Source organism: Cervus elaphus, chromosome X (genome assembly GCF_910594005.1).
Source record: "Cervus elaphus chromosome X, mCerEla1.1, whole genome shotgun sequence".
Classification (NCBI taxonomy): domain Eukaryota; kingdom Metazoa; phylum Chordata; class Mammalia; order Artiodactyla; family Cervidae; genus Cervus; species Cervus elaphus.
Window position 1 is genome coordinate 83,222,401 of NC_057848.1, and position 13,152 is coordinate 83,235,552.

The 13,152-nt window shown below is 39.5% G+C and overlaps 1 protein-coding gene across 4 annotated transcripts in view; it reads left to right on the plus strand.

Moving 5' to 3' along the window:
- Positions 1 to 13,152, plus strand: part of PCDH19 (protocadherin 19) — a 127,590-nt gene that overhangs the window by 8,734 nt on the left and 105,704 nt on the right. The window lies entirely within an intron of this gene.

A 13,152-nucleotide genomic window follows, 5' to 3' on the forward strand; every position in this document is an offset into this window, starting at 1 on the left:
TAGCAGCCATTCTGACCGGTGTGAGGTGGTACCTCATTGTGGTTTTGATTTGCATTTCTCTGATAATGAGTGATGTTGAGCATCTTTTCATGTGTTTGTTAGCCATCTGTATGTCTTCTTTGGAGAAATGTCTGTTTAGTTCTTTTGCCCATTTTTTTTGATTGGGCCTTTGTAGGGATGGATGTTGGAAGTGGGAGCTTAAGGTCTGAGCCTTTGGAATACCTGTGTGGCAGTCTAGCAAGATATGAATTCCACCACCTGTTGCAAATACAGCATGCTTGCCAGCCTGTGGTACCTGAATGCCAGTTAAAGTGGCTGAGTAATAATCAGCAAGTAGTCTTAAAGGTAGATGAACCCTAGAATGCTTGAGGGTCAGTTTCCCACTGTGAGAGTGATTCAGCCTCCTAAATCCCCCTTTTGCTTTTTGTTTGGTCATATACATCCTTAGCTGTGGATATGGATGGGCTGGTTAAAGGGAGGCAAACAAAAAGAAAGTAAAAAAGCCACTTTGCTATTGCTTAATAGTTCTTAATGGTGACATTTGACAAATGAGGATGTTGAAATTTTCACTAATAATTAAAATTTCAGGAATTAACTAAGCATTTGTGTTAGCTCTGTTTCTCTTTATCAGGAATGAATGTTTTCAAATGGAAGTATTTTTTTACATAGGATGTGGTCTGATGTTTGCTGGCTCTTGAAATATTTCAGGGTAGTAGGGTAGTAATGTGGATGATGGTGAGTTGGTGCCTGGGTGGAAGGCTATAAATAACAGTTTTTAAGTTAATTTCATTTTTCCTTGAATTGCTTAAGTCCCTCTTTGGTTGGAAACTTGATGCACTTGGAGGCATATGCCCTCTTCCAGGCCACAAATGAAAGGAATACTATATACTCGGAGAGCACTTCACAACCATTGTCTTCTGTGATTCTTACAATCAGGTATTTTGATTGTCCTTCAGTAGATGATGAAATGGAGCTCCAGAGATGATAAGGGACTTATTCAGACTCATAGAGCAGAGATACTGATAGAGAGAGAAAGAGAGAGAGAGAGAGACACCACCAGATTTCAGAACTCTATAACTCTGGTGAGTGCAATGCTATTTCGGTGACACCTTCCATACTTTCCTGCCTCAGAAATAATTTAGCCTGACATACCTGGGCTGGGATGCATATAAAATGGCCTCACAGTATTTATATCAATTTCATAGGGCAAAGGGATTTAGGACCACTTTCATCGACTGTTCTTCCTACTTCCTGAAAAATATTTCTTATCAATAATGAGGCCAAAAAGCAGTGCTTTTAATGAAAAACTGATCTTCTAGCAATAGAAACTCCAATATTGTCAGTCCATACATCTGTAAATAAGGATTTACTGAAAATCCAGTATTATGCTAGGTAGGCTTGGTTATAATTATGAATGTCAGTGAATACTTACTGGAGACTAGACCACAGAGTTTGTAGAAAACTACTTGTGGACCACCAAGAGTTCAGCAATAGAGAGGGAGAGGTAGTGCTATGTAGTGGAATCAGATAGACCATGATTTTGAATCTGAGAGACATGTCCTGCTATGGAATACCTCTGAGTATCTGTTTCCTCATCTACAAATTGGATACATCTGTCATGCAAGGTTGATCCTAGGAATAATATGACATTATATAATGTAAGGGGTCTGAGACAGAGGTGCCCCCTGAATCATAGATCTGTTCACCAGATGATAATTGAAGAGTGACTACTGTAATGGCTTATATACCTGAGTGTGACTCCATAGACACTTACAACCAAAGAGGAATCTAGGCTGATGTCTGTGTAAAGAAGGCCTACAATGTGGTGTGGTTAGAGTATTCATATTGGACTTTTAAACAATGGAGGTGAAAGATGCCAAGATTATGGGTTCAGGTGCTGACTGATGTTGCTTGTGGAGATGGACAGAAGAATTGAATCCTGAGGGCTTTGTGATTATGCAGTCAATTCAAGGTACTAGAGAAGTGTAAGCCTGGGTAACGTAAGCCTGGGATGCTTCGAGGGGGCAGGAGATATTTGACTATGTCTGAATGGTTGACCTAAGATCTTGGTGTTCTTTCTGAGGTTCTCCTGTGGGTAAAATGAAACCAAATATTGCTTCAGTTGTTTAGAAAAGCCATTGAAAATTTGAATTCTAATCCCATCTCTTACTCACAAAACCAGATGTTTTCCTAGTTAACAAAATCATACAGATCTAGTATCTAGGGCTAGTCAGGGCCAACACAGCATATATTAGGCGCAGTGAGGTTAAGTGTGTGTTTCTAATATGTAGTCCCGGAAAGTTCATTCGACAAACCCATTCAGAAAGGGGAGAGACCCACTCACAGCATAGCATGAATCAGGCCATTTAACCTTTGTCTATCACAAAGTCCTACATGGGGAAATTGCCACTTCTTCTTTTCTCCCCATACCAGAGACTGTTGAACATGGACTCAGTAGAATACTTAGATACAATGAAATCTATAGACGACAAGGATGACTGATTCATACAGTCAACTAATATTTGTTGTCTAGTCTTTGTAAGGTTCTGCTATAGGCATCCACTGTTAGGGAAATGAAAAAGATGTTCTCTGATCTCAAAGAATGCACACTGTAATGGAAAAGATGAGAAAATAGGTGACTTGTGGTATGGAGTGATAAATGCTACTATCAGATACAATAGGATATTACTAGGACAATAATATCCTAATGTATTTCCTACATTATATTTTCCTAGTTAATTAATTATTAATTAATCCACCCAAGAAACCAACAGTTATTAAGTTATTATAGAACAGAATGATGAGTGCTATGATGTGGTATTTAAAAGATTCATTAGAAATTTCTGTACTAAATCTTATTATTTCATATCCATTTTTCTGTATATTATTTCATTAAATCATTTTTTATTTGTTCATTAACAACCCAGAAGCATTTATTGCACACTTAGAACATGTCAGACCCTGTACAGCTTGCCAAGGATACAAAAATAAAAACACTCGATCCTTGACCCCAGGGAGTTTACAGGGAGACAGGCAAGTAAACAGCTGGTTTCAATTCAGGAGAACATCTCTTTCCTGAGCATATGTTATATTCTTACTTGCCAGACTGGAACCAAAGGTCACTACACATTAGCTTCCTCTGCTGAGCAACTTTGTAAACTCACTCACTTCATTAGCCTCAGAGTCAGTTACAAACCTTACTGGCAATGGCATTATAGAGGAGTGAGAACAGCTTTTCTCACAGCTCTCCATCATACTTTGAAGTTTATCATCATGGAATAGACCAAATCAGTAAGCATAGTTTGAGTGTCCACCGTGTGCTCAGCTGTGTGGTAGGTATGCTGCTGCTGCTGCTGCTGTCGCGTCAGTCGTGTCTGACTCTGTGCAACCCCATAGACGGCAGCCCACCAGGCTCCCCCATCCCTGGGATTCTCCAGGCAAGAACACTGGAGTGGGTTGCCATTTCCTTCTCCAGTGCATGAAAGTGAAAAGTGAAAGTGAAGTTGCTCAGTCCTGTTGGACTCTTAGCGACCCCATGGACTGCAGACTACCAGGCTCCTCCGTCCATGGGTTTTCCCAGGCAAGAGTACTGGAGTGGGGTGCCATTGCCTTCTCCGGTGTGGTAGGTATAGGGATCCTAAATAAATATAAGATGTAGCATCTGCCCTCAGAGGTCATAGTCTAATTGGGGAGCTATTTAAGATCACCTACATGAGTTCCTTATAAGCAAAAGAAAAGGGTTTGTAACCTGCAGAAACTTTGCCAGCCTCCTTAGTACTCTCCTGCTCCTCCTCCCCTGGCAGCCCTGCCATCATTTAGATTTAGATTTACTGTTGAATTCTTAAGGTTTGGTGCTGATGTGAGGGTAACTTTGGCATCAGTGTGCAGACCTAGCCACATCTGAACATTGTTGACTCTAGAAACTGAAGGGAATGTGACTTTAAATGAAGTTAGGTAGGTAAAAGCAAAGGGAATGGAGCATCAAAACATTCAATATTAAAAAGTCAAATTTAAAAAATGCCTCACCAAAAAGAATGGATGTTTGACTGTTTCACCCCTCCGGAAGGCAGGAAAAAGTCCACCCAAGTCTGGGTTACCAGCAGAAGGAATGAGTTGCATTGGAACTCAGCCTTTAGAATTACAGAGACCATCTCGCCTATCGTCATTTCCCTGTCCTCTGATGTTGGTCAGGAAATCACTTGTGTGGACTTTGTGGTTATGTATGCAAATTTGAGGAGGGAACGTGGAAGATGCTTTTGCTGTTTACAGAAGACTTTTGTAGAATTAGTGATGTCAAGTATCTCTTGAATATTTTAAATTGAAGGTGAGATTTGCATTATTTGGCATTTTGGTTTATTTAGTCCATACTTAGTGTATATATAAGAGAGTTTGTGTGTGTGTGTGTGTGGGGGGGGTGGTGTTTGGAGTTTGGGGAGAGTAAAGAGAGGGGGAAGGAGGTTGAAAACATAGAGAATCGAGAAGAGAGAAGGTAGTTTTGTCAGATTGCTATGCTTTTTCTAAAATTATTCCAATTTTTTGGCACTTTGGTATGGCAAATAACTTTTCTTCCACTCTTATGGAATGGGGGCATGCCTCCCGGATACCTCTGTATGCTACAAAGTATTACTCCTTTGTACATCTGCATTCCTGCATTACTTTTCATCACCCAGCCCATGGTCACTTTTGGAGGAAGAAAATGAAACTCATTTCTTCTGCTGGTTTGACATCTCCCTGCCTTCAGGAGGGGTGAAGTAGCCAAACATCCAGTCTCTTTGGTGAGACATTTTTTAACTTGATTTTTTTTTCAATATTGAATGTTTCAGAGCTTAAAATTCTAAGCCAGTGATAGTGGGCAAGAGCTTCCAGAATTCTACTCATAGAGTACATAGGGATATAGATTTTGGTTTCAAACTCAATCTTGAGCCCTCTTTTCATTTTTCCTCTTTTAACTAGCCTACTGTAGCATCTTTGATATGAGACATTCTCAGGGTGTGTGTGTGGTCTGCTGTGGTCACTCACAGAGAATTTTCATAAGTAGCAGTGTAGTATTAAGAGCAGTGGACGAGTTTGCAGGACAAGGATGTATGTAACAGACCAAATTGAATGCTTCTAATTATCCTACTGAAAGCCTCAGCGCATGGTAACTTAGCTCAAATAATGAAACTAAAACATCCGTTAGGCTTTGGAGAAAAATAAGAAGGAAATAGCTCAGCATGCTTTGGTTCCTCAAAAGAGTTTTAAAGTTAGGGATCTGCAGTGCTTTGAGTGGAACTCTGAGCTAAGGTGTTAGAAAAGCAGCCCCAAACTTATCAGATGTCAGATTCAGAAGTCTTTAGAAAATTAATAGGTATGATGAGACTGGTTTGGATCGCAAGGTAATGACACAAATCACCACCTCCAATTAAAACAAACCAAAAAACCCTTCAGTGAGCAATTTTATTGTATTTTCTTCATTTTGAACCATCTGAGTCTTATCCCTAAGAGTTGAAAGTACCCCCTCAGGCTGCAGAAGGAAGCAATGGAAAACAGTGCAGCCCACATCTTCTCAAGGCTCACTCCAGTTTTCTTAAAAAAAATCAAAGGCTCCACTCTGAACTGAGAGACACTCTAGGGCCACCCATTGCCTACATTGCATCTCATTGGTCTGTTTCACATCTAGCCCAGGCAGTGCATTTCCCAGAGGGGATCCGCTTGCAAGATGTGTTCCAGAATAAACTGTTCCTCTGTTGTCTCCATGCAACTGCCACAGAACTGAGTTAGTTTACACTAGTATTTGCTAATTTATTATTATCATTCCTTATTGGCAATTAACTGGTTACCTTAGAGATCACCTCTCTCCCCATACACCTTCACTAAAGTTGAGCTCAGCCAGAGCACTTGCTAATGATCCTGAGATTTCTCTCCCTAGGAGACTGGAGGCAGGACATTTTCCATAGTGGTCTCTGAGACTTTGGAATTCCTCTTATCAGAGGACCACTTGTTTTGGGTCCCAGTAGACCCACCTGGGTTTTTCTCTCAGTCAGATTTCTAAGGCGAGAGGAGCTGCAGACCTCTCCCTCCTTAACTTTGCCCTAGTCTTTGTGGTGGCTTTAGTATATCATGCTCTGAGGCTGAAGCTATGGGGTGGGGGGATTGCTTATTAGGAATTGGAAGACTGCGAGAGGATGAAGTCACCTGCTGGCAAAGCTGGAGTCTTTCAATTATCATCCTGCAGTGGATCTAAGGCATCTGCTTAAAGTTTGAGATGTTTACCCCTCTGTATGTGTATCTCAGCTTCCAGGGCTTAGGGGAGGTCAAGCTTGGCTGGATCAAATGTCTCAGATGTGAGTAAATGAAGCCGTTTGTACAAGAGGCATGTGTATGAGAGGCAGGAGGTTGATTCTGGAGAGGCCATTTTCCCCCACTGAGAGGAGGCTTGATTTCTTGATGTGTGACTGGCTGGCCTTTAATGTGAGCCTCATTTACTTTGAACAATTGGGAAACTTGAAGTGAAAGTCCCAGAGGATCAGTTGTTTGTAGAGGAAAATGCTCTTCAAGTTACATTTCCTGTTTGGCTGTTGTGTAGTTATGAGTAGTCTTTGGGTGGGCTGCATGGTGAGGGTCAGTCTGCTTCCAGTGGGTATACACTGGTGGCCAGTGCCTCCCTGTGTTTCCCCCCCCACCCCCTCGCCACCAGGGAACCAAGAGGAAAGTACTGCATCCTGAAGCTGGAGAACAGCTCTGCCAGTTCTAGGAACTTAGGCTTCCATGAGGAAATCTCATTTGCTATTATTCAGCATCATTCAGGATTTTGCTTCAGGATATTGGTTAGGACACACAGCTCCACATCACTCCTGGAAGAAGTATCAGAAGGGATCAGTGTTTCTACACTATAATCATGAAAATGGAGTTCCAGAGAAGGCAAATGACTTACCCGGACACACGTCATTTAGGGCCAAACTGGACTCCATTTTGCTTGATAGCAGTTCCTCTGTTGCAGTTTCCAAGTACTTTCTGTCACAAAACAGAAAACTTGATTGGACTCCACAGCAAGACCTGTGGCTACACCTTTGGCTGGTAGTTGTATTCCTGAAAAGTTGTGCAGCAGCAAAGTATTTGTTTTGTAAATTAGACCCCATGTTAACCATAGTGGTGGCATTCCTATCAAAACCCTGTGGTGAAGTCTTTCATAAAGGAAAGAGCCCTTGCATAATGTGAATAATCAACTTCTTACTGATTTCCTTTGTAAGTCTGGATTTTTCACATCTTGTTTGCTTAATGTGCAATTCCTCACACTGGCAAGATTTACAAAGCCTTTGAAAAATGTAATTATGTAATATCTAAAATATATGGTGTCCAGAGGAAACAGATAATATCGCTCAGACTTAACAAATGTTAACATTTATATTTGCTCCAGATTTTTAAAAAAATTAAATAAAGTTTAGAGCTGTCCTCTTCCCATCGTATTCCTCTCCCTCCATTCATTCTTTGTAACTCTGTAGATGGAAGAAGAGAAACCCACCAGGAATATTTTTGGTGCTCTTTTGCCTTGGCCTCCTGAGCTCGCTTCTGAAAGGGAGGGCTCTCATTTTTTTTTGCTCCAGGTCCTGAAAGCTTCCAAAGTCAATATTGGTTTCCTGATTGAGTAGAGCCTGGGAATTACTTTGGAAAATGAAAAGGTGATCTTAAACTTTCTTTAAATTCAGCTTTGGGGAGGGAGAAAATTACTTTTTGAAAAGAAAAAAAAATGAGAGTAAGATTGACAGACAGATGTCACAAGCAGATATCTTGAGTTTTGAGCAGACCACTTGGTATTGAAGCAGGCAAGAAGTTTGGTGTGAAGTCTGCATTCTCCTTGAGCTCAGTGTTCATGGACTAGCACCGGGGCTTCTTCATGTCAGATGCTTAAGCACTGCGGTGATGTGCATGGTCTTTGGATGCTCCATTAAGTCTCTAAGTGCCAGGGTGGCCAGATTTTAGCTTCTCCCACTGGGGCCCATCTGGTCACTGTTCTGTGGCAAGCTGCTTTCCCTCACTGCCACCAGCCCTGGTCTTGGCATTCTCTGCTTTCTGGATTATTTTTGCTCCTAAATTTGATTTTCAGAGCATGAAGGGCACTTCGTCTCAGATTGTGTAGTTTGCTCTTCTGAACAAAATGGATTCCCTGTGTAAGCTGGTGGGAAGATATGTTCGTTCAATCAAAAGGTCAGACTCTTCCTTTAGGGGAGTGTGTGTGTGTGTGTGTGTGTGTGTGTGTGTGAGAGAGAGAGAGAGAGAGAGAGAGAGAGAGAGAGAGAAATTGAGAAAGAGAGAGAGAGAGGGAACATATCTGCTGTCTCACCCACTTATTCTTCCTCTGAGGTGATAGAGCCTTTGTGAGCTGGCCTGATTGTACACGTCTATGATCTTAGGTTCTCAGAGGCCCCCTCCCCAATCTTTGATACTCTACTGGTTATCTCCCTGAGGAAATGCTTATAAGCCTCATCACAGTGGGGTGTGATTCCCTCAAATGTGAGATCAGAGCACCCAAATTCGATATAGCCCAGGGACAGATCTCCTGGACACTATTTTTAATTGAGAGCTCTGAGTAGGAAGCAGCCAAATAATCATTGCTGTGCATACAGTGAAGTTTAAGAAAACCTTATAGGGAATCTCAATTCTTTGGAAATTATTTTCTGAGGCTCAGTTTCTTTTTGTCTTTTTGGGCATAATTCTGTTTAAAGTCTTTCTCTTTAATTCACTTGGTTCAGGAAAATCTGAGCTGGCTATGTGTACAGGTACTTTGCTGCAAAACTGTATCTTTTCTAAGTGAGACATATGAGTAGGGAGAGTAGATCAGACTGCATTCCTAGTGGTTGACTTAACCTTTAAGCAACTTTAAAAAAAAATTGGTGGCAGTGAAAAAGATAATCTTCCTGCAGTGTAGGAGACTTGGGTTTGAACCCTGGGTAAGGATGATCCCCTGGAGAAGGAAATGGCAACCCACTCCAGTATTCTTGTCTGGGAAATCCCATGAACAGAGGAGCTTGGCTATAGTTCATGGGGTCGCAGAGTCGGACACAACTGAGCTACTAACACACACACGCACATGCACACATGCACACACACAAAGATGCCTGTAATCTAGCATCCATGTTTGAAACTTGACATGCTTTAGGGTTGCAGGGCTCTGGAAACGCAGGGACAAACAGAAGCATCTGGCTATAGGTAATGTTGAATGACTTGCTGGAAGACTGATTCCCTTCTTTGTGCTGCCAGGCACAGAGGCCATAGTGAGGACACAGGTTCGCCGTACTCAGAACACTGGCATTGACTCTGATCTCACCATCCTGGTCATTTCTTTAATTAGTGCATTTCCATTTTCTCAAGTATAGACTTTTGAGTGGTAGAGTATGCTAATTGTAACATTTGTTCCTAAGAGCTTAGGGGAGAGAACATGATGGCCTTAGTATTAAATAATGGCTTTTTATAGGAAGATTTTGCCTAATTTTTTAATTGCAAAACAATTGATGATAGTTATGGCTCCTTAGAAACAAATCTCAAATACTACATAAGAAACACCAATTTTCTTGTGGTTTGTGAGCCTGCTAATGGAATGTGTGTTCTTACACCTCTAGGTCACTCTTTCTAATTTTGTCTTTACTAGTAATTCTTTAGAAATGGAAAAAAAGGTGTGTGTTTTGTTGCAGCAAGACATACAATAAGGAAATGCCTCAAATGGAAAGATAATTAAACTGCTTTTGTACAAACTCTATGTTGTGTAATGGCATGATAGAGCAAAATCTTATAAAACTGATACACATCTGATTATCTAGCTTCCTCAAGAAGCGACCTTGGAAGGTGGAGAAAAAATCCGGAACTGCAAAGGTTTGTCGCTGTGCATGGTGTCATATTTAGAGACATGGCATCAAAAAATATGTGTGACACATGCAATACCTTGCTTTCCTCACCTTCTGAGCCTAGCAAACTCTATTGGGACAGTTATCCTTAATGTGCATGTCATTCCCTAGTCACTGTTTTCCCAAAGATAATCTAGAAATCCGCAATTCTGTAATAGGAGAGGAGGTCACTAGCAAAATAGATGAAACAATTAAAAACCTCATAAAAGAGGAGCTTTAGTTTATTGACAATCTATTATTACTAAAGAAATCAGACTCCAAGACCCTGAAAATTCTGAAAAATCCAAACAGATACCAAATGACACCAACCCTGAAATAAATATCCGAGGGGACTGTGTCAGGAGAGCTCCAAGTTCTCTTGTAGCTCTGAGTATGATTTTGAATTTTGCAGCATTAGTTTGCAGGGCTTCATTAAGGGTTTGAGTCTTTGTGATGACCGTGGCTGCTCTGTAGGTGGTATTGAGACTGAGGGACTTAACTATGACAGGTGACACAATACATATGGCCCTTTAGCTTTTACATGAGGGCAAGATATTCTGTGTCTGATGTGAGTCATATGTATATCAAAACTTCATAGCCTCCCTATTCAGATGGATCTCCTTGTTCAATGTGAGTTCTGTCATAAAGGAAGCAGTGAGTACACTAACTTTGCTTCAGTTGGTCTGTATTTGTTCTAAGGATGAGTAGAAGATACATTTCTCCTGCCTGGCAAGCTAGACCTTTGAGAAGAACACAAATTCACTTAAGTATAAATTACGTTGCTTATCACACTACCAAAAAATTCACAGAGCTGTAAGTCACCAAGACCTCCTTTTTAAGTTTGGTATTCTTGAGAACTGTTTTGTATATCATGATAAATTAGCTAACCTTTCATACTGTCAAAGGCCAATGTTATGGAAATAAGCAGCTTTTTATTCCATTCTAAGGTTAGTCTAACTGAATTATGCAACTTCTAATGCAATTGCTTGAAGCTTCTACTTTGAAAGTTTTCTCATTTTAATACCTTGCAAGAGACATAAATATTTTTTAGCTACTGTTTATGCTTAACAATATATTTTCCTGATCGTCATTCTTTTTGTGGGATTTGTTGGCACAAGAGGCAGTTCACCATGGCTTTGCTCACTTTGCTGTTTGATATAGATAATCAGCAAAGAGCTGAAATTCAATAAAAGCATGTATTTTTGCTGTTGTTGTTATTTTTAATTTCAGGCCATAGCCGGATAACTGAGCCCTATAGAATCAATACACATGGGGGCACTTGAGGTTTTGCTTGAGAGCCAAAAATGAGGTAGATTTTCTTTTAAAGCAGATTTGATTTCAGAATTATTAAACTCAATGCATGTTGGAGGCTGGTGGATTGCATTCAGTAGGATTTGGGGCACTATCTGTAACAAAGCAATCTATTTCTTTCAGGATGTAAACTGCTATTTCAGGGGAAGGAGAGGTCAGTAGGGAAGCTATTGGAAAGCTCTGTTTTACTTTTAAGCTCCCTGAAGAATATTTTTCAGGGGCTTCTTGAAGGCAGGGCCAGTTCCATGCAATTCCTTCTGTACAGTGTCAAGTGTTATTATATTTTGTTACTCATGAGTTTATACAGTTTCTATGGTGGTTATTGTGCCCTGATCTTAAAGGGTATTCATTCTAGGTAAAGCTTGGCCCTCTGTGTGGATTGCTTCCAGACTTTAGTGAATGGACTTACTGTTTAGTTAGTTAGACTTTTTTCAAGAGAATATGTTGGCTTAAAAATATTCACCCATTCATCCATCCACCAAATATTTGTGTATCATCCTTTATTGACCAGCGTGTACTCAGCTTTGTTGGATAGAGGAAGTATAAGCAGTACTTACCCTCATAGCTTATACTGTCATTGAGGAGACAAAATGCGAAGTTAAACACATTTAAAAAATTAATGGGGAAAGTAAGGATTATTCACTAAGTGGTGCCATGTAATTGATTAATAATTTAAAAAGCTTTTATTTCTCACTATATGACAAATTCCACATGGGTTAGAGAGTCAAAACTTAAAGATGAAAATTCAAATAAAATTGTTAGAAGAAAACATAAATATTCACCTAGTCTTGAAATTGTGAAGAACTTCAGAAGCATAAAAAAGTAGTGGAAATGAACACAAAGAAAAATACCAGCAGCTCTGACTACATAAAATTTTAAAATATCTGTATGCCCCCAAATGTCAAAAGGTAAACAAAAAATAAAACATAAACCATAAAAATATTTTCAATTTACATTCCAAAGAACCTATATTTATTACTCCTACAAAAACTTATAAAGTTCTTACTGTGTTCTTGTCACTATTCAAAGTTCTGGAGATACAACAGTGAACAAAACAAAGTCCCTTTCCCCACTAAGTTTATATTTTTATGGGTACAGACAAACAATAAACAAATAAATATATAATCTGTTAGGCTGTGATATGGAAAAAAATAAGGAAGGGTAAAGTGCACATGTTCTACCAGGAATGAGTGTTCTCTAGGAAGGTCAGGGAAGACATTTTGGATAAGAGGACATTTAAACAATGCCCTTAAAATATAAAGAGCTCTTACAAATCAATAAGATAAATACTATAATGTAAAAATTATAAAAAGAATACAAATAGGTTATTCATAAAGAAGTTGTACAAATTTCCAGTAGATATGAAGATATTTCAATCTTAATAACCAAATAATTGCAATGGAATGCCATTATCAACTTTTAATTATAAACACTATATATACTTATTAAAAAGTCAAGCAATACAAGAGTGTATGAAATAGAATTGAAGTTTTCACAACTCTCTTCTCACCAGTCCATTACCTCAGGGAAACCATAGACAACAATTTGATGTACAAGGTGTCATTTTTTACTTATCAAATTAGGAAAGATATTAAAAAATTATATTCAGCATTGGCAAGTTTGTGGTTATCATACATGGAGTATAATTGATAGAATTAAAATTAATATAATCTTTCTTGGAGAAGGAAATGGCAACCCACCTCAGTGTTCTTACCTGGGAAATCCCGCGGGCAGAGGAGCCTGGCAGGCCACAGTTCATGAAGTCACAAGAGTCAGATATGACTTAGCGAGTAAACCACCACCAAATATGTACTGTTTCTTCTTCTGGAAGTTATCCTAAGGAAGTAATTTTAGATTTACTTAGAAATTTATGTTCATGGGTATTAATTTCAACATAGTTTGCAGAAATAAAATATAGGAAATATCCCAAATATCATCAACGTGTGAATGACTAAATATATCATGGTACATATATTGCTAGAAT